Source organism: Scyliorhinus canicula, chromosome 10 (assembly GCF_902713615.1).
Source record: "Scyliorhinus canicula chromosome 10, sScyCan1.1, whole genome shotgun sequence".
NCBI lineage: Eukaryota > Metazoa > Chordata > Chondrichthyes > Carcharhiniformes > Scyliorhinidae > Scyliorhinus > Scyliorhinus canicula.
The window spans coordinates 14,211,073-14,235,169 of NC_052155.1; the positions used below are offsets into that span (position 1 = coordinate 14,211,073).

General features: G+C 51.9%; 1 protein-coding gene across 1 annotated transcript in view; it reads left to right on the top strand.

The window, feature by feature from the left end:
* The first annotated feature begins 216 nt into the window (after positions 1 to 216).
* Positions 217 to 24,097, top strand: part of LOC119972235 (cadherin-7-like) — a 134,352-nt gene continuing 110,471 nt past the window's right edge. Inside the window, 1 exon segment of the mRNA XM_038808620.1 lies at positions 217 to 429. The gene's annotated coding sequence lies outside the window, so the exon portion shown is untranslated.

Here is a 24,097-nt window from a genome sequence, read left to right on the forward strand (position 1 = left end):
ACTTTAACACAAGATGAATTGCCTCCTTGCCAGAGCAACTTCCAACCCCCCCCCCCCCCTTGCAATAAGTGACTGATTCTTCTGTGAGAGATTCCATTTGCGCTCTGCCTGGCCTAGACTGCCTGCATTATAATTAAAGAGAGTGAAATTTCCAGCAGACTCTGATTCATACACCACAAAAGTCCCCTTGTGTCCTTCAAGTGTCACACGCTGACAGTGAGCAGAACTATCATCAATGAGGAAAGGTTGGAAATAGATAGATCTCGCAGCCTTTTGGCAGAGCTGGGTGCTTCAGCTGAGTAGTTTTGTGGTGAATAGAAAGTTCTCCGTCGGTAATACCAGTGCAGCAAAGGACCCCACGAGGCTTCCACCTGCCACATACCCACGGCGTGCAATTACAGGGGCACAGTTTCGCACACATTACCAAAGGTAAGCGCCTGTTCAATTCTTTCTGTAACTTTCCCTGCTAATTAAATATTTATTTTTGCAATGTGAAGGTATTCTCGTTGTCACCATGAGGACTCTCCATTAATCCACGTTGCTTGTTCTTTTTTTGCCAGCTAGATTTCAGAACGTCCAAACTGCATTTCCCAATCACATTCTTGATATATTTTTAAGTTGAAGAATGGCGGCACAGTAGCACGTTGGTTGGCACTGCTGCCTCATCGCGCCAGGGGCCTGAGTTCAATTACCCCCTGGGGTGATGGTCCATGTGGAGTTTGTACATTCTCCCCGTGTCTGCGTGGGTTTCTTCCGGGTGTTCCGGTTTCCTCCCACGGTCCAAAGATGTGCGGCTTAGGTGGACTGGCCATGCTAAATTGCCCCTTGGTGCCCAAAGGTTAGGTGGGGATATGGGGGTAGAGCATGGGAGTGGGCGCAGATAGGGTGCTCTTTCAGAGGGTCGGTGTAGGCTTGATGGGCCGAATGGCCTCATTCTGCGCTGCAGGGATTCTATAGTTCTATTCTATGGTTCTAAGGTGACATTGATCTCCATCTATGGTGTGAAATGGAGTAGTAATGAATTGGCAGTTAAATCCCCTCTAACACTGAATATTCTTTCCACTGAAGAGCGCAGAACGATCGTTCAAACTGCTTTTTCCCCCCGAGCCTCACTTACTTTTACATGGTATGAGATTGAAAGTTTCGACAATACTTTCCAATTCAGTGAAAAGTTTTTAAAAAACCAGCGTGATGGAAACTGGACTTCTGATTTGCGGTCAGCCCATTTTGCCCTCAGTGATATTGGCCAGTTTGCATTCCGCATCCCCCTCCCCGCCCGATCCCAAATCGTGCACTTCAAGTATTCGTACACACCTCACACCGAATTAACATTGACATGAACCGTGCACTTTACATCGATAAAGCTTTGATGCAGATAATGCAGAATTGTAAGTTGTATTGGGCTGGTGCATTGATTATTAATCTATAGTGAATAATCAGGGCACTGAAGTCTGAACAGAGGAAACAGGAGGAGTGGACCATTCAGCCCTTCAGTGAGATCATGGTTGATCTTTTACAATACTATTTTCCTGCGCTATCAATGTGGTAGCACAGTGGTTAGCACTGTTGCTTTACAGCGCCAGGAACCCGGGTTCGATTCCCGACTTGGGTCACTGTCTGTGTGGAGTCCGCACTTTCTCCCCGTGTCTGCGTGGATTTCTTCCGGGTGCTCTGGTTTCCTCCCACAGTCCAAAGATGTGCAGGTTAGGTGGATTGGCCATGCTAAATTGCCTTAGTGTCCAAAAAGGATAGGTGGAGTTACTGGGTCACGGGGATAGGCTGGAAGTGTGGGCATCTTTACAAGGGCTGGCGCAGACTCGATGGACTGAATGGCCTCCTTCTGCACTGTAAATTCAATGATATGATATGATATGAATTGGAGCAGTGCAGATATCTGAGGGTTTTTGAGCTGGAGGAGGTTAGAAGGGCAGCACAGTGGCACAGCAGTTAGCACTACTGCCTCACAGCTCCAGGAACCCAGGTTCGATTCCCGGCTTGGGTCACTGTCTGTGCGGAGTCTGCATGTTCTCCCCGTGTCTGCGTGGATTTTCCCCAGTTTCCTCCTGCAAGTCCCGAAAGACGTGCTTATCAGGTGAATTGGGCATTCTGAATTCTCCCTCTGTGCACCCGAACAGGCGCTGGAGTGTGACGACTCGGGGCTTTTCACAGTAACTTCATTGCAGTGTTAATGTAAGCCTACGTAAGACAATAATAAAGATTATTATTACCTCTTGATGCCTTTCAGATGTAAAAATCTCTCCATCTCAGTCTTGAACATTCCCTGTGACTAAACCTCCGAAGTCCCCTGGAGTAGAGAATTCCAAAGATCCTGAGTGAGGAATTTCTTCCTTATCATGGCCGGCAAAACTGGGTCTCCAGGTTCTAGACCAGGGGTGGGCAAACTTTTCCGTGCAAGGGCCACATTCAGAAATTCACAGTTCACAAAGGGCCGCATAGTATATTAAGTAAAATAATTACTTCACCCGGTTATGATTCTGGGCGCCTCATATAGGACATAGAACAGTACAGCACAGAACAGGCCCTTCGGCCCTCGACATTGTGCCGAGCAATGATCACCCTACTCAAGTTAACGTATCCACCCTATACCAGTAAGTAACCCAACAGCCCCCCCCCCCCCCCCATTAACCTTAAAAAAATTAATTAAAAAAAAAAAAAAATTTTAATTTTTTTTTAATGACTTGGTGGGCCGCAGAAATACCTTTGGCGGGCCGCATGCGGCCCGCGGGCCATAGTTTGCCCACCCCTGTTCTAGACTCACCAGCCAAAGGCACTGTCCTTCCTACATCTATCCTGCCTGGAAGAATTCTGTCTCTGTAGACTAAATCGCCTTGTATTCTTCGAAACTCTAAACGCCCAGTCTATTTAATCTTTCCTCATAACCCAGCAATTAACTCAGTGAACATTTGTTGTACTTCCTCAATGGAAAATTTTCCATCTACCTTTTCTCAGGTACGAAGACCAAAACGGTACACAATACTCTAGATGCTGTCTCACCCAGGCTCGATATTACTAGCTCTATATAATGGCAATAAGGCATCTCGGTGAGACCATATCTGGAGTATCGTTTGCAGATTTGTAGGCCTAATACATTAAAGCACATATAAAGCTAAAAGCTATTTTGGTTGGTGTTCAGCTCTGGGTGCAGTCAGGAATTTGCTATCATCGTTTGCCTGAAGTTACAGTGGTTAAGTTGTATTCAAAGCTTCCACTAAAATGTATCTGCATAATCCCAAAATGTAAACCCTCCATGAAGCAATACAAGTGGACAGCTTCAAAGAACATTCATTTTCAGTCCGTTAGAAAGTATGCCTTGATGTGTTCAAGAGTAACAGCTGGTGCAGTGTCAGTGATGCAGCTGAAATGGGTTTATCAACTTTTTAAGGGCATCTTTAATAAAAGGTCTGCACCTGTGAGTCATTCAAAAATCACTGATAATCATCCAAATAAACCAAAGCTCAACTATTCGGGCGGCACGGTAGCACAGTGATTAGCACCATTGCTTCACAGCGCCAGGGCCACAGGTTCGATTCCCGGCTTGGGCCACTGCCTGTGCGGAGTCTGCACTTTCCCCCCGTGTCTGCGTGGGTTTCCTCCGGGTGCTCCGGTTTCCTCCCACAAGTCCCGAAAGACATGCTGTTAGGTGAATTGGACATTCTGAATTCTCCCTCTTTGTACCCGAACAGGTGCTAGAATTTGTCGACAAGGGGCTTTTACAGTAACCTCATTGCAGTGTTAATGTAAGCCTACTTGTGACACTCTCCTTCGGGGAGAGGAGTTATAGTTCTTGTTATTTTGTGTATACCGTAATAAACCAGTTGTTCATTTCTGCCCGATCGTGTGTCCTGTTGTCTCTCCCATCTGGGTTCTACATTGGCGATGAGGATGGGATTCCTTGCCGTTCACGGCAGCTTGCATACTAGAGTTAACTCAGACAGACGTACAGCTATCTGGGGTCCGACACATTGTCCAGTATGGGGGCCAACACATGAGCTTTGCCCGATGATCTACGGGCTTATATGACGATGCTCCTGGAGCTGTGCACAGAGGAAGGCGTCTTATTGTGTGGGATACAAGTGATCATGCGGAAGAGAAAAGGCTGGAAAATCTGGCAGCATCTGTAGGGAGAGGAAAGAGCTGACGCTTTGAGTCCGATGACTCTTTGTCAAAAGTGATCATGCCTCTTGTTACAAGACCTCCACATTGGACACCCAGGAGTAGCCAAGATGAAGATGCTGACCCGCAGCTATGTCTGGTGGCCCGGGATGTACTCGGACATTGAGAAGGTGGCCCATGCCAGGAGAACCAGGAAGCCCCACCGGATGTGCCAATGCACCCTTCAGAATGGCTGAAAAAAACCTTGTTCCCGTGTCATCGGCCTATTCCAGGGCACCACAATCCTCATCATGGTAGATGTCCACTCAAATTGGCTCAAGGTCCACAAGGTTCAAACTGTGACCAGAGAGACAATCGTGGATAGGCTGCGGCATATATTCGGCGCCCATGAAATTTCCCAAAGTGTCGGTGTTGGATAACGGTGCCGCGTCACCTGTAAGGAGTTCAAGTCGTTCATGACCTTGCATGGACGGACCACCCTGCATCACCCAACCTCAAACAGTTTGACCGAGTGGGCGGTCCAAACCTTCAAAGGGGCGATGAAGAAACTGATCACAGGGTCTTGGGAGACGTGGCTGCCTGTCTTCTATTCAGTTTTACTGGATGACCCCTCATATGCTATCACAGGTGTGGCACCAGTTGTTGATGGGACGTCAGCTCCAGGCCCACCTCAGTCTGGCTATCCCAGACATGGGCACTTGGATCCAGCAGCGACAGGATTGCTCCGAGACGGACACAGGTCAACGCTCGCAGCTGCGCAACTTCAAACTGGGGGACGCTGTATACATGCGCAATTTCGGCGCCACATAGGCCCCGGGGTTGTTGCTCCAGGCAAATGGCCCAGTTTCCTATTCGGTCCAGACACAGGGACGTGAAGCCAGCGACCACCTGGACCACATCCCCCGCCACAAATGGGAGCCTCCAAAACAGACCCCGAATACGCCAGTGCAGGCCCATCCATGGTCCCAGTCGCCGACTAGGTCACCAGGCCGATCAAAGTACTCTCTGCCCATCAAATTCCAGGAAGAAGAAATGCCAGATGACTCATCAGATGGCTCTACACTGAAATTGTCAGCATGACACACCTCCCGGACACGTCCCGGACACGTCCCGTCAACGCTGAAACGTCATCTGCTCCCTAAATGACCCAGAGGGCCTCAGCCTGACAACATGAATGTTTCCCCTGACTTGAAGAGGAAGAGGTGCTGCAACTCTGAATAGAGTGGACGGGGAGGATGTTTCCACTTGTAGGAAAATCTAGAACTAGAGGACACCATCTCAGACTAAAAGGACGATCCATTAAAACAGAGATGAGGAGGAATTTCTTCAGCCAGAGGGTGGTGAATCTGTGGAACTCATTGCTGCAGAAGGCTGTGGAGGCCAAATCACTGAGTGTCTTGAAGACAGAGATAGATAGGTTCTTGATTAATAAGGGGATCAGGGGTTATGTGGAGAAGGCAGGAGAATGGGAATGAGAAACATATGAGCCATGATTGAATGGCGGAGCAGTGTCCATGGGCCGAGTGGCCTAATTCTGCTCCTATGTCTTATGGTCTTAACTCCTGGACTGTGCTCCATACGATTTCCCCCTTACACAGCTGACTATGAACTCCCCTGGTGATTGGGGCTGGCGTTTCCCCTTAACAAGGCAAAACTACTCTGTATAAAAACCCTGACCTGGGTGCAGGTCGTAAATTGTTGCATTATCAATAAATATCTGTAAAGTGCCAGGAATTAATTAGTTAGGGACTAGATGTTACGTGTAAGTGTTCCAGGGTGCACGAGAAACAGAGATATGGGGCTGGATTCTCCCCTACCCGGCGGGGTGGGGGGGTCCCGGCGGGATGGAATGGCGTGAACCACTCCGGCGTCGGGCCGCCCGGAGTGGTTGGCATGCCGCCGGCCGGTGGGAAAGGCCTTTGGCGCCACGCCAGCCGGGGCCGAGGGAACTCCGTTGGCGTGCCCCCACGGCACAGGCCCGCCCTCGGATCGGTGGTCCCCGATCGCGGGCCAGGACACCGTGGGGGCACCCCCCGAGGCCAGATCGCTCCGCGCCCCCCCCCCCCCCAGGACCCCGGAGCCCGCCCGTGCCGCCAATCCCGCCGGTTAGGGAGGTGGTTTGATTCACGCCTGCGGGACCGGCATTACAGCAGCGGGACTTCAGCCAATCACGGGCCGGAGAATCGCCGGGGGGAGGGGGGAGCCCGCCACAGGCGCGGTGCGATTCCCGCCCCTGCCGAATATCCGGTGCCGGAGAATTCGGCAGCCGGCGGGGGTGGGATTCACGCTGGCCCCCGGCGGGGGCGGGATTCACGCTGGCCCCCGGCGGGGGGGTCGGAGAATCCAGCCCATGGTGTATAACAGAACCAGCACCAAAATTAAACATAGGAGCTGGTCTATCCATTATTGGGACGATGTCCCCACGCCGGCATCAGAAAGGTAGAGTTTTACGCCAGAAAACCTGGCATCAAAGGGACACGAATTCCCAACCCTGCAGGGACCCAGAGTAAATCTCGCAGCTTTTGCTGCAGATACAGGCCCCCGCACGTCCGGGTCAGAGGGCGCGCATGAGCGCGGCGGCGGCTTCCAGTGGCTGCGCCGTGCTCTGTGGCGGACTAGGACCGCAAAGCTAGACCCACAAAAGAGACCCCCAGATCGGCCGCGCGCCCGACCCTCAACCCCCGCACAGACAGTCCGCAGTCGCCAGGTGAGCATCCCGACCGGCTGGAGCACATTAGTTCCACGGCGTCGGGGCTTCGCTCGGTCGGAGGGAGGAGAATGGCTGAGCGGGCCTCTGGCAATGGCCTCAGGTTGGTCCCAGGCGGCACGATGTACTCCTCGAGTATTCCGCTTTATCGGGGCCCGCAGAGTCGGTGAACCACCGCCGGTCCCGATTTCCTGCGGGAACATGGATTCTCCGCCCCCGCGGCGGCCGCCATTTCCGTGTGGGATGCGGAGAATCCAGACCAAAGCGTTTCTGGCCTTTCCAAGCTTAAAATGTGATTGTTAATAACAACAAAAACAACAAGAACACAAAGAACTCAGCTCAAAATCTCAAAACAATAATGTATTGCTCGCTCAGACAACTATATCTTGGACACAAGCCAAGCATTCAGCCCTGAGCCTGTTGAAACAATTAAATTCAATATTGGGTACAATCGTCCCATTTTGAACCTTAGTGTTCCCACCAGTGGGAAACCGGGACTCCTTCCCGCTGGCACTTGGAAAGAAATCCAAGGCACCTCTTGAGGGCCTTGGGACAGTGAGGGTGAGGGAGATGTAAGCATACGGTTAGGGTCGGGCCCTAGGACCCCGTTTTCCACGGCGTAGCCGAGGATGGCTAGCCTGGTAGTGCAGAAAACGCATTTCTCCTTGTTGTAAGTGAGGTTAAGGTTTTGGGCGGTTTGGAGAAATCGGTGGAGGTTGGCGTCGCGGTCCTGCTGATCATGGCCGCCGATGGTGATGTTGTCCAAGTACGGAAACGTGGCCCGCAGCCCGTACTGGTCCACCATTCGGTCCATCGCTCGTTGGAACACCGAAACCCCGTTTGTGACGTCGAAGGGGACCCGGAGGAAGTGGAAGAGGCGGCCATCTGCCTCGAATGCCGTGTAGTGGCGGTCCTCCGGGCGAATTGGGAGCTGGTGGTATGCAGACTTCAGATCCACCGTGGAGAACACGCGGCAGTGCGCAATCTGATTCACCATGTCTGCAATCCGGGGAAGGGGGTACGCATCAAGTAGTGTAAACCGGTTCATGGTCTGGCTGTAATCAACCACCATCCGGAACTTTTGACGACCACCACCTGAGCTCTCCAGGGGCTATTGCTGGCTTCTATGACTCCTTCCCGCAAGAGACGCTGGACTTCGGACCTAATAAACGTCCTGTCCTGCAGACTATACCTCCTGCTTCGAGTGTCTACTGGCTTGCCATCAGCGGTGAGGTTAGCGAAAAGGGGAGGAGGGTCGACTTTTAGGGTTGCGAGGCTGCATATGGTGAGCGGGGGCAGGGGTCCGTCAAAACTAAGAGTTAGGCTCCTGAGATTGCACTGAAAGTCGAGTCCTAAAAGGAAAGGGGCGCTGAGGTCTGGGAGCACATACAATTGAAAATTAGTATACTCGGCGCCCCGTATCGTTAAGCTTGCAGTAGTGCTCCCTTGGATTTGTACTGAGTGCGACCCAGAGGGGAGGGAGATTGTTTGTTTCGTCGGGAATATCGGGAGCGAGCAGTGTCTTACCAGATCCGGGTGAATAAAACTCTCGGTGCTCCTGGAGTCGAACAGGCAAGGTGTCTCATACCCATTAACCCGGACAGCCATCATGGAGCTCCTGAGGTGTTTGGGTCGTGACTGGTCCAAGGTGACTGCACTGAGTTAAGGGTAATCGGCAGCGTGATCGGCGGTGCTGGGGCGGCCCCGCGATGACTGTCCGTGCAGATCGTACGCGTCGAATGGCGTAGCAGATGGTGGCGAAGATGGCGGCCCCCGTTGATCGAGCGTGGCGGGCGGTGAGGAAAATGGCACCCAAGATGGCGGCCCCCATGGATCGCACGTGGCCAGCCGCATGGGGGAGGGTGGCCAAGATGGCAGCCCCCGTGAGTCACATGTGTTGTGCGGAGTCGGAGTCGGCAGACACGCTGCCACATTGCGGGGTCTGCGGGCCTGAGAGTTGGTGGATCGGGTCTGTGAGTTTGAGTGTTTAGGCTTGGCCAGGCAGACCTTGGCGAAGTGTCCTTTTCACCCCGAAGCTGCTGCAGTTCGCGTTGCGGGCCAGGCAGTGTTGCCGGGGGTGTAGCAAGGTAGCCTTCCATGATGAGCGGGTGGCCAAGTGGCGCAGACCTGGGATAGTCTCTGGTCGGGGGCCCACGAGGGAGTCGCGTGGTCGACCGGGAACGCAGTGCGACTCTTAAAAGCGACCTCCAGCGAGGTTGCCAGTTTTACCATGTCGTCCAGGTCCTGGTGCCCTTATTCGAGCAGGTGCTGCCTCACATAGTTCGATCCGACCCCCGCAACGTAAACGTCTCGGACGGCGAGCTCCCTGTGCTGAGTGGCCGTAACGGCCTGATAGTTACAGTTGCACGCGAGGACTTTGAGGTCGTGCAGATAGTCATCCAGCGACTCCCCGGGGCGCTGGCGGCGAGTGGTAAAGATATGTCGCGCATAGACCCCGTTTACAGGCCGCACCGTAGATGGGTTCGAGTATTGCGAGGGCCTCTGTATAGGAGGTGGCTTCGTCGAGCTGGGCAGAAATGCGATGGCTCACCCGTGTGTGGAGGAGACTCAATTTCTGTTCATCCGTGACGGATGACGTCGACAACGCGGCCAGGTAGGCCTTGAAACACAGAAGCCAATGTGAAAAAATTTATTTCGCCTCCGCGGCCTGTGGATCGAGCTCCAGTCTGTCAGGTTTGAGGGCTGACTCCATAGTAGTGCTTTAAGTTGATTAAATTGATGCGACCATCAATTCACTCGAAGACCCGTGTCGAAGTAAACAGTGGTTTTAATCAACTTACAACTTTGCCTGCCTGCGACCGATACAATACTGAAGGCGGTCTGGCAGGTCTGCTGCTCTTTACTTCCTCCAAAGGGTGGAGCCATGGGCGGAGCCCGTACATGCTCCAACATCTCCCACTGTGGGTGAAGCCACACCATGGTCCATGGATGGAGCCAACAGGGTTAATAACATAGTATAACGTAATACAGTATACTGGTGAATTAACAGTATTTATACATTCACCGCATATAGTTCAAAGTTTTTACACTTCTAAACACAGAGGCCTGGAAAAGTTGAAGGACAATGAAATTGACCACGATAAATGGTTTCTACTACTTTAAAGGGAAGACTTTCACCTTCTTCTCACAGATCATTCATATTGACATGCTGGGTGATTCCACCACATCAGAGGGAAGACTTTAGACTGAAACTTGACAGGCTGAAAGACAGTCTAATGAGCTCCAAGGCTACAGATGGGAAGACCATCCAAACGATCTGCACCCTGGGAAAGACTCACGACCTGAACCCCTCCAACCCAGCCCAAGTCCCTCCGCCACTCCGCTGAGCTACATCTGCCCCTCTGCTGAACTCCACCTGCCCAGAAGGAGCCCTTCCGGCACCCTGGAGGCAAGGGCAGGAGGGTACTCAACCCCCTTGCCCTCCCACACAGCGTAAGGCTCCAGGTCCCCACTTGTTCGGACTTGCACCAATTCACAGCAACGTGACCCCCAGCTGGGGGAGCTGGAGTACCCCAGGAGGAAACTGGATCGGGCTTCATGCCCGTTAATGATACTTAAATGAAGCTTAATGTGGTATTTGCATGTTCCCGCCTGGGCTGGGCAGGCACCTGGCAGGGCCAGTGCAGCGGGCTGGGCAGGAACCTGGCAGGGCCAGTGCAGCGGGCTGGGCAGGAACCAGGCAGGGCCAGTGCAGCGGGCTGGGCAGGAACCTGGCAGGGCCAGTGCAGCGGGCTGGGCAGGAACCTGGCAGGGCCAGTGCAGCGGGTTGGGCAGGAACCTCACAGGGCCAGTGCAGCGGGCTGGGCAGGAACCTGGCAGGGCCAGTGCAGCGGGCTGGGCAGGAACCTGGCAGGGCCAGTGCAGCGGGCTGTGCAGGAACCTGGCAGGGCCAGTGCAGCGGGCTGGGCAGGAACCTGGCAGGGCCAGTGCAGCGGGCTGGGCAGGAACCTGGCAGGGCCAGTGCAGCGGGCTGGGCAGGAACCTGGCAGGGCCAGTGCAGCGGGCTGGGCAGGAACCTGGCAGGGCCAGTGCAGCGGGCTGGGCAGGAACCTCGCAGGGCCAGTGCAGCGGGCTGGGCAGGAACCTGGCAGGGCCAGTGCAGCGGGCTGGGCAGGAACCTGGCAGGGCCAGTGCAGCGGGCTGGGCAGGAACCTCGCAGGGCCAGTGCAGCGGGCTGGGCAGGAACCTGGCAGGGCCAGTGCAGCGGGCTGGGCAGGAACCTGGCAGGGCCAGTGCAGCGGGCTGGGCAGGAACCTCGCAGGGCCAGTGCAGCAGGCTGGGCAGGAAACTCGCAGGGACAGTGCAGCGGGGCAGGAACCTTGCAGGGCCAGTGCAGCGGGCTGGGCAGGAACCTCGTAGGGCCAGTGCAGCGGGCTGGGCAGGAACCTGGCAGGGCCAGTGAGGGGCTAGGCCCGCGCCGGAGTGGTTGCCGCTACGCTGGCTGGCGTGGACGGCCTCTGGCGCCATGCCAGCCGGGGCCGAAAGGCCTTCGCCGGTCGGCTGGAGTCCGCGCATGTGCCAGTGCGTCAGCGGCTGCTGACGTCATACCGGAACATGCGCAGGGGAGGGGGTGAAGGCTATGGCGGGGCGGAATAAAAAGAGTACCCTCACGGTGGGCCCCAATCATGGGCCAGGCCACTGTGGGGGCACCCCCTGGGGTCAGATCGCTCCGTGCCCCCTCCCCCCCCCCCCAGGACCTCGAAGCACGCTCGCGCCACCAATCCCGCCGGTAAAGTCGGTGTTTTGATTCCCGCCGGCAGGAGAGGCCTGTCAGCGGCGGGACTTCGGCCCATCGTCGGCTGGAGAATCGCCGCGGGGGGCCCGCCGACCGGCGCGGCGCGATTCCCGCCCCCGCCGAATCTCGGGAGGTGGAGAATTCGGGACACGGCAGGGGCGGGATTGACACCGGCCCCGGGCGATTCTCCAACCCCACAATGCTTTAACATCCTTTGCAGGGAACAGACTCGACAGTTGAATGGAAGCACTGACAGCTTCAGGTGAGAGAATAGACATTTTTATAGCACTGCTTGTGGGTTAGGAGGAGCAGGAGTGCTTCCACCTGGTGCCTCAAGCTCCCCAAGCTTTCTCTCCATCATTTTTCCCGACCAAGGTCCCTGGACAGTCCGCCCCCCCCAGCCTTCCCCTCGCTCCTCTGGATTAGACCTCCATGTCCTAGGTTCAGGGATTTGACCAACACACCTGGGAATGGATGCCGTTCTCTCAAGTTCTGAATCGGGCCGACTTGCTCCTGCAGCTCCCACTGGAGTCCTTTCGTGCCCAAATGAATACCAAGCTTGTCAATCAGGCTGACTTCAAGTGAAAGAGACACAACCTGTGGAGTTTTAACTTCCTGGTTTCCCATCTGAAATTCCACCTGTTGCCAATATAAGGTAGGGGCTGGTTTAGCACTGTGGGCTAAACAGCTGGCTTGTAATGCAGAACAAGGCCAGCAGCGTGGATTCAATTCCCGTACCAGCCTCCCCAAACGGGCTCTGGAATGTGGCGACTAGGGGCTTTTCACAGTAACTTGATTGAAGCCTATGAGCAATTATTATTATTATAACCTGTTATGGTAAACATCTTGGCTATGGAATCCCAGAATAGTACCTCATGGAAGGAGACTGTGTAACCATCGAGTTTCCACTACCTAGTTTCAAAGATCAACGCAATCATTTTGCGAGGGGCAAAGGTTAGAGGATATGTGAGAGAAGCTGTTTACACAGAGGGTAGTGGGTGCCTGGAACTCGCTGCCGGAGGAAGTTGTGGAAGCAGGGACGATAGTGACGTTTATGGGGCACCTTGACAAATACATGAACAGGGTGGGAATAGAGGGTTGCGGACCCTGGAAGTAGAGAAGATTTTACGTTAGATGGGCAGCATGGTCGACGCAGGCTTGGAGGGCCGAAGGGCCTGTTCCTGTGCTGTACTTTTCTTTGTACTTTGTTCTATTCCCACTCTCTCCTTTTTCCCGTATCTCTCCAATTCCTTTCTGTCAACTCTTTATCTATTTCCTTTTGGAAGGCCACAATTGAATCTGTAATCACCATAATTATCAGGCAGCGCTCCCCAGGTCTTAAATGTGGTTCGCATAAAAAGGATTTCTCTCATGTCTGCTCTGCCCCTTTTGCCATTCACTTTACATCTCTGCCCTCTGCTTCTCAGTCTGTCAGTCACTTTGAAGAATAGAATGGATTCTTTGAGGATAGCAGATCTTTATCAGTTGGTGCAAAGTGACCCAATTTGTCTCAGTTTCGATACAAGGGCCTGTATTTCAACTGGGATATGAGGAGGGGAGTGGGGGGGGGGGGTTGTGGGCGGGCGGGGGGGGTGAGGGGGGTGGGTTGGGGGCGGGCGGGGGGGGGGATTTGGGGGAAGGTAATTGTTGAAAGGAGAGTGAAGCTGATAAGCCCAAAAACATCATGGATGTGGAAGGCCCTGTTCAACGGCAAAGAGACTCACATCAAACTCTGTGGAGTGGTTTCTGAGCTGCGGCCTGTCTTGGCCAGGCAGGCTGGGACAGAGATTAGTGGCAGGAAGCAGAGAAAGGTTCGAGGTACCAGTGGTCAGGGGGGAAGTGGGGGAGTTCTCTAGCAGTGATTGGGATTGGGGTTGGTGGCCTGGGAGTGGGCTAGTGGTATCGAGAGTAGGGGTGCAGTGGGACCAGGACACATCAGGTAAAACTGCCTCTTCTGGCCCGGGATCCAGCTCCCAGCAGGTTTGCTCTGTTGGGGGAACCAACACTCCCCCCCCCCCCCCCCCCCCCCCACCTTCCACAGCTCAAGTATTCAACTAAAACTGCAGATTGGCTCTGCATGTTTAATGTATGACCCTGCTTTCATCCTGAAGTTACCCTACTCAAAGATGCAAAGTTATAATTGGAAGATTTCATAGATCATCATAGAATTTACAGTGCAGAAAGAGGCCATTCGGCCCATCGAGTCTGCACCGGCTCTTGGAAAGAGCACCCTACCCAAGTTCAACACCTCCACCCTATCCCCAGAACCCAGTAACCCCATCCAACACTAAGGGCAGTTTTGGACACTAAGGGCAATTTATCATGTCCAATCCACCTAACCTGCACATCTTTGGACTCTGGGAGGAAACCGGAGCACCCGGCGGAAACCCACGCACACACGGGGAGGATGTGCAGACTCCGCACAGACAGTGACCCAAGCCGGAATCGAACTTGGGACCCTGGAGCTGTGAAGCAATTATGCTATCCACAATGCTACCGTGCTGCCCCTAAAGATGATGAGAATCCGGTTGCCAGTGTCTAATTTTATCTTCGTTATCTCCCCAACCCAGACATCTCTGCCAGATAGGAGCAGTTAAAAATCGGGGCCCAGGGCCTCACTCATGCAAATAAGTCCTAACCAGAAAAATATTTTAATATTACGATATCTTTTTAAACCTGCGGACGCACTTTGTAAAATGGAACCTTTAGACATCCGTGCTACTGTATATAGGGGAAGGTGACACGTTAATGATGATGGGTAGCACAGTAGCACAGTGGTTAGCACAATTACTTCACAACTCCAGGGTCCCAGGTTCGATTCCCGGCTTGGGTCACTGTCTGTGCGGAGTCGGGATGTTCTCCCCGTGTGTGCGTGGGTTTCCTCCGGGTGCTCCCACAGTCCAAAGATGTGCGGGTTAGGCGGATTGACCATGCTAAATTGCCCGTAGTGTCCTAATAGTAAGGTTAAGGGGGGAGTTGTTGGGTTGCGGTATAGGGTGGATATGTGGGTTTGAGTAGGGTGATCATTGCTCGGCACAACATCGAGGGCCGAAGGGCCTGTTCTGTGCTGTACTGTTCTATGTCTATGTTAAATTGACCCTCAGTGGCACAAAAAAAAGGTTAGGTGGGGTTACGGGGATAGGGTGGAGGCGTGGGCTTAAGTAGAGTGAGCTTTCCAAGGGCCGATGGGCCAAATGGCCTCCTTCTGCACTGTAAAATTCTATGGTTCCATGGGTTTTTTCACCACTCCAGATCTGAAATAGAAAACTTGTTCCTGAAACCAGGGAGGAGTAAGGTTTTCTAATCTTGTTAAAGGCACTGCCTCAGCTGAATCCTTTTCCCCTCACCTCAGTTGGTTGCCATGTTCCAGGAACCATGTTGACTCAGCGAGAGCAGGCCAGCTTCTCTGTTACTACACTGGGGGCTATTTTAACACAACATGCCCATTGGCAAACTGGCAAGATCCGGTTTTATACTCTGCTCGAATCCAGTCAGCCACGAGAAATGTTGGGTGAGTTTTAAAACGGTCAATCCATCACATCCATGGCCTAGAGAGCCAGATAAAAATGATCCTTTACTTCCCAGAGGTCACTCATAGAACTCATACAGTGCAGAAGGCGGCCATTCGACCCATCGAGTCTGCACTGGCCCTTGGAAAGAGCACCCTACCCAAGCCCACACCTCCACACCATCTCCGTAACCCAGTAACCCCACCTGACCTTTTTGGACACTGAGGGGCAATTTAGCATGGCCAATCCACCTAACCTGCACATCTTTGGACTGTGGGAGGAAACCGGAGCGCCCGGAGGAAACCCACGCAGACACGGGGAGAACGTGCACTCTCCGCCCAGACAGTGACTCAAGCCGGAAATCGAATCCGGCACCCTGGCGCTGTGAAGCATCAGTGCTAACCACTGTGCCGTCGTGCCGCTACTGAACAGAAAGTGAGTGGTTCATCCCTTCCTATCCCCACAGTCCCAGCTCGGTGGATTAAACCTTGGAAGACCAATTCGTCAGGAGGGTGGCGAATTGGTGGCTTAAAAGGGGGCTCGACAGCCAATCGGGTGTTGAGGCCGGTGCGGCATGTGGGGGAGAGTTTACGTGGCGAAGTTCATAAGACCATAAGACATAGGAGCAGAATTAGGCCACTCGCCCCTTCGAGTCTTCTCCGTCATTCAATCATGCTTGATATTTTCACATCCCCATTCTCCTGCCTTCTCCCCATAACCCCTCATCCCCTTAGTCAGTCATGGCTGCCTTACGGCAGGCTCCAAACGGCGAGTCAATGCTTCAAAAGCACCCCAACGCTGCCAACTTCAGCAGCACTCTCAGCTGCTACATGGCAGCCGGGGGTCCCATGGGCAGGCATTTTCTTCCGCCCTCGTGCCGCCTCCCCATACCTGACTCCCAAACCGTTTCCCATCCAACGAGCAGAAAACGGAGCCGGACACGGAAGAACGGCGTGCAATTGGCTCTTTGACCAGCTCAATAGTAGTTGAGTGGTTACTTCAAAATGGCGGACAAGCTTACAGCTTCCCTCTCCGTAAAATCAGAGGCTGGAATGGTGGTATTGGATCGCTGACCTGACAATCTTCGCGCTGTATTTTACGTGGGTACAGAGAGATGGGGGCACTGGGGCAAATGGTGGGGAGTGGCCGGGGTGGGGGGGGGGGGGGGGGGGGGGGGTGTTCGGCCACTGAGTTTGCGGCTGTAAAATCCAAGCCCATTAATAGCTTAGACTTCTCACCCCCGAATGCTTTCTGTACCGTCCTGTGCAGAGAAAAAAGGAATAATAAATGAATTTAATAAAAGAAGAATATCGGATGCTGGGAAATTTTGCTGCGGGGCATAAGACTGCAAATGATTAATATACTCACCTCGAATTCCTCTGTGCTAAAGTAGTGGGTTAATGGTCCCACTAAAATAATGGAGAGAAGAATTTCAAGCATTTTTCAAGCAACTTCACAACAAACATTAATAAGTTAAAGTCCCACGGTATAATGTCAGGCCAAAGAGATTAATGCTCTTCATTGGAAAGGACATCAATTTTTTTGTAAAAAGATGCATAGGTTGAAGAACGCTGATGTAAAGTTGCACAAGTAAATATATTTGAAAGAAATAGGAGGAATAATAAATGGAGGTGATTAGATTGAGCAAAGCGGTAAATCGAGAATTGCAAGCCCAATATTAAGACAGAAGACTGCGGAAAAAAAAGAGTTTCAAAAGTAAATTGGTTTGGAAAATACAAACAACCAGGTTAAAACAAGCAGGTCATCTTGTAATACACAACTTCATTTTTTTCTTTAAAAATTGTGTTGAGATGTTTTCTTGTCTATGATTAAGGTCAGGGAGGATCAACATGTCTTAATTTAAGAAGTCTTTGCGTTGGAGAATAATAATTAGCGCCGCTGAATCATAGCAAAGGCAGTGTTTTAATTAATTCAGGACATCAGCCCTTTCATAAAAACTGGAAGAGCAATTTCTGTGTGGGGAACCACTCAAGGCATCTCACCAGAATGAATAAAAATGCCATTTTTAATCGCTGCAACACATATTTCCGCCAATATCTGACACAGGAAAACGAGTAAAAATAATATATTAGGATGAGCTTTTTATGACATACTGAGTAAATTTGCTGATTGTGCTCCTGAGAGCATTAGAGTCCTCTGTTTCATCTCTGCTATGTACTTTGCTGGGTTTGCTGATCTTAACATAATTTAAATAGATTTATATGTATGTATGGACATTTACATTTTCTCTGCTCTGCCACAGGTTTTAAATCAACTTTGCTGCTTGTATCCTAGGTTGCAGCAAATTCCTTTCAACCAGCACCCCTTGTGCTTGCTGACTTACATAGAATTTACAGTGCAGAGGGAGGCCATTCGGCCCATCGAGTCTGCACCGGCACTTGGAAAGAGCACCCCACCTTCACCCTATTCCCGTAACAGTAACTCCACCTAACCGTTTTGTTCGGACACAAAGGGTAATTTAGCATGGCCAATCCACCTAACCTGCACATCTTTGGACTGTGGGAGGAAACCGGAGCACCCGGAGGAAACCCACGCAGACACGGGGAGAACGTGCAGACTCCTCACAGTCAGTGACCCAAGCCAGGAATCAAACCTGGGACCCTGGAGCTGTGAAGCATCTGTGCTAACCACTGTGCTACCAGGCTGCCCATAAACATTAGGTGGGGCTAGCCAACTCCTCCCACCAGCAGGATCTCCCGGTCACGTCCAAGGTGACCTTCCCCCCCCCCCCCCCCCCCCCACACAGCGGGTTCCCTGACAGTGGGACCGGGCGAGCCACTCAAAAACGGCATAGACATTGTCGGGTCCAGAAACGTCCGCCAGCCAACGATGGGCTGCCTCCACTGCCAGAAAGCACGTCACCAGGAGGGGGGCGGGCTCCCATTGTTTACCATGGCAACAACTTTTTTTGGGCTCCCTCCATAGCTTCGCGGCCTCTCCTACCTCTGAAACCTGTTCTAACCCTCCAACCCCTGAGCTCGCCTCCAACTCTGGCCTCTTGAGCATTCTCGATCCTCGTCACCCTGCCCTTGACTTCTCCCTCGGCCCTAGACCCTCTGAAATTCCCTCCCTAAATCTCCCCACCTTCCTTTGCTTTGTTTAATGCCCTCCTTCAAACTCACCTCTTGGACCACACATTTGGCCACCTGTCCCAACAATTCCTCACGTGACTGGGTGTCGAATATTTTGACGGTCAGTTCTGCAGTGAAGCACTTTGAGATGTTGTACTCTGCTTACACCGATGGATAAATGCATGTTGCTGCTGTGCTATCATAGCACTGGTGAGCAACTGGTTCCACCTGGGGCTGTACCCCACGTTCTCCAGAGATATTTGCTCTTTCTTTATATCTTTAACAAATTATCTCAAATGCTGGGTGTTTTGATGAGTGGTTTGGTAGCAATGTGGCAAGTTACACCTAGTGGTTTTGGTGGTTCAATCCAGTCAGTCTACAGCGTTAATTCTGAATCCAAGGAGAATCGAAGGGCGAGCTGTTTTTTCAAGATAGAAAATGAATCTGAAATGATCATTGATATTAATTTATGTTACTGTTGCCAGAGAAGATGACTGTCATGCCTCTAACATTAACATTCGGGAAGGGGGGTGGTGAGGTTGGTGGTGGAGTGCCATGGTATTATTACTGGACCAGTAGGGTTCTGAGGACCCGTGTTCGAATCCCACCAGGGCAAATGGTGTAACTTGAATTCAATAAAATCTGAAATTAACAGCCTAATGATGACCGTGAAACTATTGTCGATTGTCGTAAAAACCGAGCTGGTCCACAAAATCTGCCGCCTGGGCCTGTATGCGACTCCAGACCCGCAGCAATGTGGTTGACTCTGATGGCCTAACAAGCCACCGCTCAATATTGTTGGCACATACCTGCACCACAATGGTTGAAGAAGGCAACTCAATATGACCAAGGGATGGTCCATGTGGTGTTGGCACACCGACTGAACTCTCTCTCTAATTGCACAGTATGTGTACCGACCCCACAGGGACTGCAGGGGTTCAAGAAGGCAGCTTTACCACCACCTTCTTAAGGGCAATTAGGGATGGACACCAAATGATGCCCGAGCCAGCGATGCCCAAATCCCGTAAAAAAAAATTTTTTAATGCTTAAAATTGTGGGAATTCTACATTGGCAGGATTTTAACGCAACATTTTACAGCCCCTCCCCCACTACAAAGTGGCCATATAATTCAGTCCCGTGTGCGTAGTGTATGTAACATGCCACTGTTGTAACATGCAACATTTTAGAACCATGCACCTGTAAAATGCGCTTGCACAGGAACTTGTGGACAGGAGTGGACCACCTAACCCTTTGAGCCTGTGTTATTCAACTGGATAATGGCTTGCTTTGCATCTTTCGTCCATCCACTCGCCTTGATTCTATATCCCTTATCTTCCCTGCTTAATAAATATCCATTGATATCAGTTTTGAAATCCCCCACCAGCAGAAATAGTTTCTCCTTATCCACTCTATCAAGTTCGTTATACACCTCAATTGAACATTCAATGGGAAGGATCGCCTGGTCTATCCAGCCTGTCCTCAGAATTTAGCTTTTGCATTGATATCATTCTGGTAAATCTGTGCTACTCTCCCTCTCCAAGGTCAACGTATCCATTCCGAGGTCCAGAATAGGACACAAGGTGTCTAAAATGAGGTCCAACCCCCAGCTTTTAAACAGCTTTAAATGTAACTTGCGCCCATTGTATTTTAATCCTCTGATGCTAAAGGCTGTCACAGTCTTTTTTGTACTTGTCCATTTTAATGATTCCTGTCCAAGGACCCCTAAATCTCCCTGTTCCTCTGCAGTTCCTAGTCTCTCACCTTTTTCATGCGAGAGTACCTTTAAGAAATGGGTGTTTAAGAAATGGTTGTTTATCAAAATATCTGTAGAGGACGCACCTTTAAGAAATCAGTGATGTCAGAGTGTGGGTGGAGCTGGTCTGTCTGTCTGCTTTTACTTTCGTTTTCGGTTGTTTGCTACAGGGTGTGTTTTAGTTTTGTTCTGAGAGCTGGATAGCTGCAGGCAAAGCAAGGAGCTGTATAAGGATCTCTCTCTGCAAACTAAAGACTGTCTCCAGATCAGTTGGGTGATTTCAAAGTGCTGACTGCTCTCAGTAGTGAATTTAAACCTGATCTCTGTGTTAAAAAGGGTCTTTTGTCTAATGGATGTTCCAAGGAAAGATTAAGGTTTACTTATAGGATATTGTATCTGTGGGGAGGATTGGTGTTGATAATTGTTAAGATGTTTACTATGGGTTTATAAAGTGTTAACTGGTTTCATAAATAAACATTGTTTTAATTTTAAAATACTGTGGATCTCTGTTACATCACACCTGTAAGGTAGGCCCGTGTGCTCCCCATAACCACAATGTATTAAACGTTGTGGGTGAGGTGAACTTCATGATACACTTTGGGGTTCTCTAAACCCTGACCCATAACACCTTTTATAAAACGCTCGGAGAAAGATTCCTTTGGACTCCAGAGGCCTCACGCTCCCCCAGCTGAACTCCACCTGCCCATCTTAGCCCACTCACTCGATCTATCAATGCCCTGTTGAAACCTCCTCCTCCCATTGCTGAGTCACCTCACTCACGAGCAAACCTGGGTATACAGCTCTCTATTCCTTCATCTGAGTCATTTACCACAACAGTGAAAAGCTAAAGCTGAGTACAAAGAACAAGAACAAAGAAAAGCACAGCACAAGAACAGGCCCTTCGGCCCTCCAAGCCTACACTGACCATGCTGCCCGTCTAAACTAAAACCTTCTACACTTCCGGGGTCCATATCTCTCTATTCCCATCCTATTCATGTATTTGTCAAGATGCCCGTTAAACGTTACTATCGTCCCTGCTTCCACCACCTCCTCCGGCAGCGAGTTCCAGGCACCCACTACCCTTTGTGTAAAAAACTTTCCTCGTACACCTCCTCTAAATCTTGCCCCTTGCACCTTAAACCTATGCCCCCCCCCCCCCCCCCCCCCCCCCGTAATTGACCCCTCTACCCTGGGAAAAAGACTTTGACTATCCACCCTGTCTATGACCCTCATAATTTTGTAGACCTCTATCAGGTCGCCCCTCAACCTCCGTTGTTCCAGTGAGAACAAAGCAAGTTTATTCAATCTCTCCTCACAGCTAATGCCCAACATACCAGGCAATATCCTGGTACAAACCTTTGGGGATGCCATGAGACACCCCTGCCAATTTTAGTACGTACCCAATATCAATATTCTTTCTCTGTGTCCTAACCATTTCTTCATGCTGGGGGTATTTCACTGAATCTTCTTCGCCACAATCAATAAAATATATTGTCTAAAATGGATGAGACATTGCAACCAATCACTATAGGAGATATAAACGGTACACGGTAATTATTCTCATTATTCCCTGTCAAGCCACTTCAACAAAAAGCTTAAATCTCTCCCGTCAGTTACACCAGTGGATCGATATACTGAATCTGTCATTGGGGAAAGGATGAAAAATCAACCGACCATCAGAAAATCAGTATCAGATTAGGTAGGGATGGATGGGAGAGAATGCCTGAAGATTAGTGCAGTGAGAGAAGTCTTTGGGCGGAATTCTCCGCTCCTGTGAAAAATCGGGAGGGCCGTCGTGAACTCGGTCGAGTTTCACGACGGCCTCGGAGGCCGCTCCTCGCCCCCTATTCTCCCCTCCCGGACGGAGCTAGGAGCAGCGCTCCGTAAATCTCGGCCGGGGGGGCGTCGCGCCGAGAATGACGTGGCCGGTGCGCCTAATGACGTCAGCCGCGCATGCGCAGGTTGGCTGGCTCCAACACGCGCATGCGCGGCTGACATCACAACGCTGGCAGCTCGAACCCGCGCATGCGCGGTGGCCATCTTTCCCCTCAAACACCCCGCAAGACGTGGCGGCTTGATCTTGCGTGGCGGCGGAGGAGAGATAGTGCGTCCGATTGAGACGCCGGCCCGTCGATCGGTGGGCACCGATCGCGGGCCTGTCCCCTCCCGAGCACAGTCGTGGTGCTCATTCCCCACCAGGCCCCCTACAAGCCCCAAACGGGCATCTCCACACCCATTTCTCGACGGCAGCGACCAGGTGAAGTTGCCGCCGTGTTGAAACGGTCGCGAACGGCAGGCCACTCGGCCCATGCGGGGGTGGAGGGGGGGGGTGGGGAGAATCGCGGGGGGTGCGAGAGGGGCGTGAAATTTGTCGGGGGGCCCTCCCTAGATTCTCCCACGCGGCATGGGGAGCGTAGAATCGCACCATTTACCTGTTGTGCGTTTGTCCTGGCAGTCGAAATCCAGCTTCACCACTCCGGAAACCATGAGGCAAAATGGTTCATTTACCGGTGCAGGTGGGAATAGTAAGTGGAGAAAATAAAAGTGGGGTTTCCTGATCCATTCCCTGCAGGCAAGGACCACTCAGTAACTGTTGAGAGCAATCTTTGGCAGTCCATGTCACACTGCTATCTCTGCCCTTGCCCCATAGTGAGCAGCCCATGCTTCCATTGTACATTACGGCCAGAAATTTATTCGTCTTCCCCTCCCCTCCCCCCAGCGGGTTCTGGGGATCAAGGACAGGATTCCCTCCAGAACACACCCACCCCCGACCTGGATGCAATTTTACGCTGGGCGGGCAGGGCCTCGGACTAAGACTGTGCCCTTATTCCAATTAAGGCCCTTCAGTGGCCACTTAATGTCCTTTTCCCACCCAGCCTTAACTCTTAGGCTGGCAGCCGCCTGATAGATCATTGCTGTGGTGGGGGTGGGGATTGGGGGGGACTTGAAAATAAATTAACATCAGTTTCAGGTGGAAAGGTTGGCGGGGGGTGGGGAGGGCCATCAGAACCCCCTTATCACTGGAGTACCCTCCCCTCAGGGTCCTGCAACTTTCGACCTCCCCCCACCCCCAGCCTAACCACTGACTGCCCCCATTGCAACCGTTCAGACCTTCACTACCTCCTCCCAACCCTGCCAACGACCCTACCCCCACTCCCCACTGGATCCCAGCCACGTACCTCTCCTCTGGTTCCTGGCACTTGGTTCCAGGCAGTTACCCACAGTGCCTCTTCTGGCCACTGAAGAGCTGTTCCTGGATTGACTGGAAATCTGCCAGCCAGCCAGATTGGGACCTCCTCTGGGTGATGGGTGGACGTTCTGCCTGCTGCCAGTTGGCACTCGTCAGATTGGCGGGGATGTGTCCGCTGAATGCCCGCCGGCCTGGAAATTCAGGCCTGCACGAATGCAGGGGTTTCATTGGGGAGGAACGATGAGGCACGCTGAAAACCCATTTTGAAATTTGGAGCTGTGTTTTCAGAGGCAAGTGTATCAAAATAAATTAAATCTATTTAAACTAAATGAGCAACTCTTACCCAGTGAGAGTTGATGTCCTGAGTGAGGCCCCACCGAGGGAATTGTTTTGATCTCCTGACCCAAGGAAGGTTATACTTGCCGCAGAGAGGGGGGCAATAAAGGTCCAGCAGCCTGATCCCTGCAATGGCAAGATTGACCTACGAGGAGACATTGAGGAGATTGGGTCTGTATTTTCCTGAATTTAGAATGATCACATTGATGCTGCGGAAAAAATTCTGACAGGACTCAACAGGGTAGATGGTGGAAAGATGTTTCCCCTGCGTGGGGTGGGTGGATCAGGGAGAGAGTGGCGGGGCAGGGGTGGGGGTGACTTTAACCTGGGGTGGGGGGGGGGGGGTGGGGGGGGGGGTGGGGGGGGGTGGGGGGGGGGAGAGAAACGCAGTTTCAGAATAAGAGGTGCATATCAATCCGAGATAAGGAGGAATTGATTTACTCAGAGGGCGGTGAATCGTTGGAATTTTCTACCTCACTCACTGAGTGTGTTCAAGGCGGAGGTTGATAAATTCCCAGTTTTTGAAGATATCAAGGGATCTGGGGGTAGCACTGGAAAATGGTGTCGAGGTAGAAGATCCGCCCTGATCTCATTGAAAAGGCGGAGCAGACTCGAGGGGC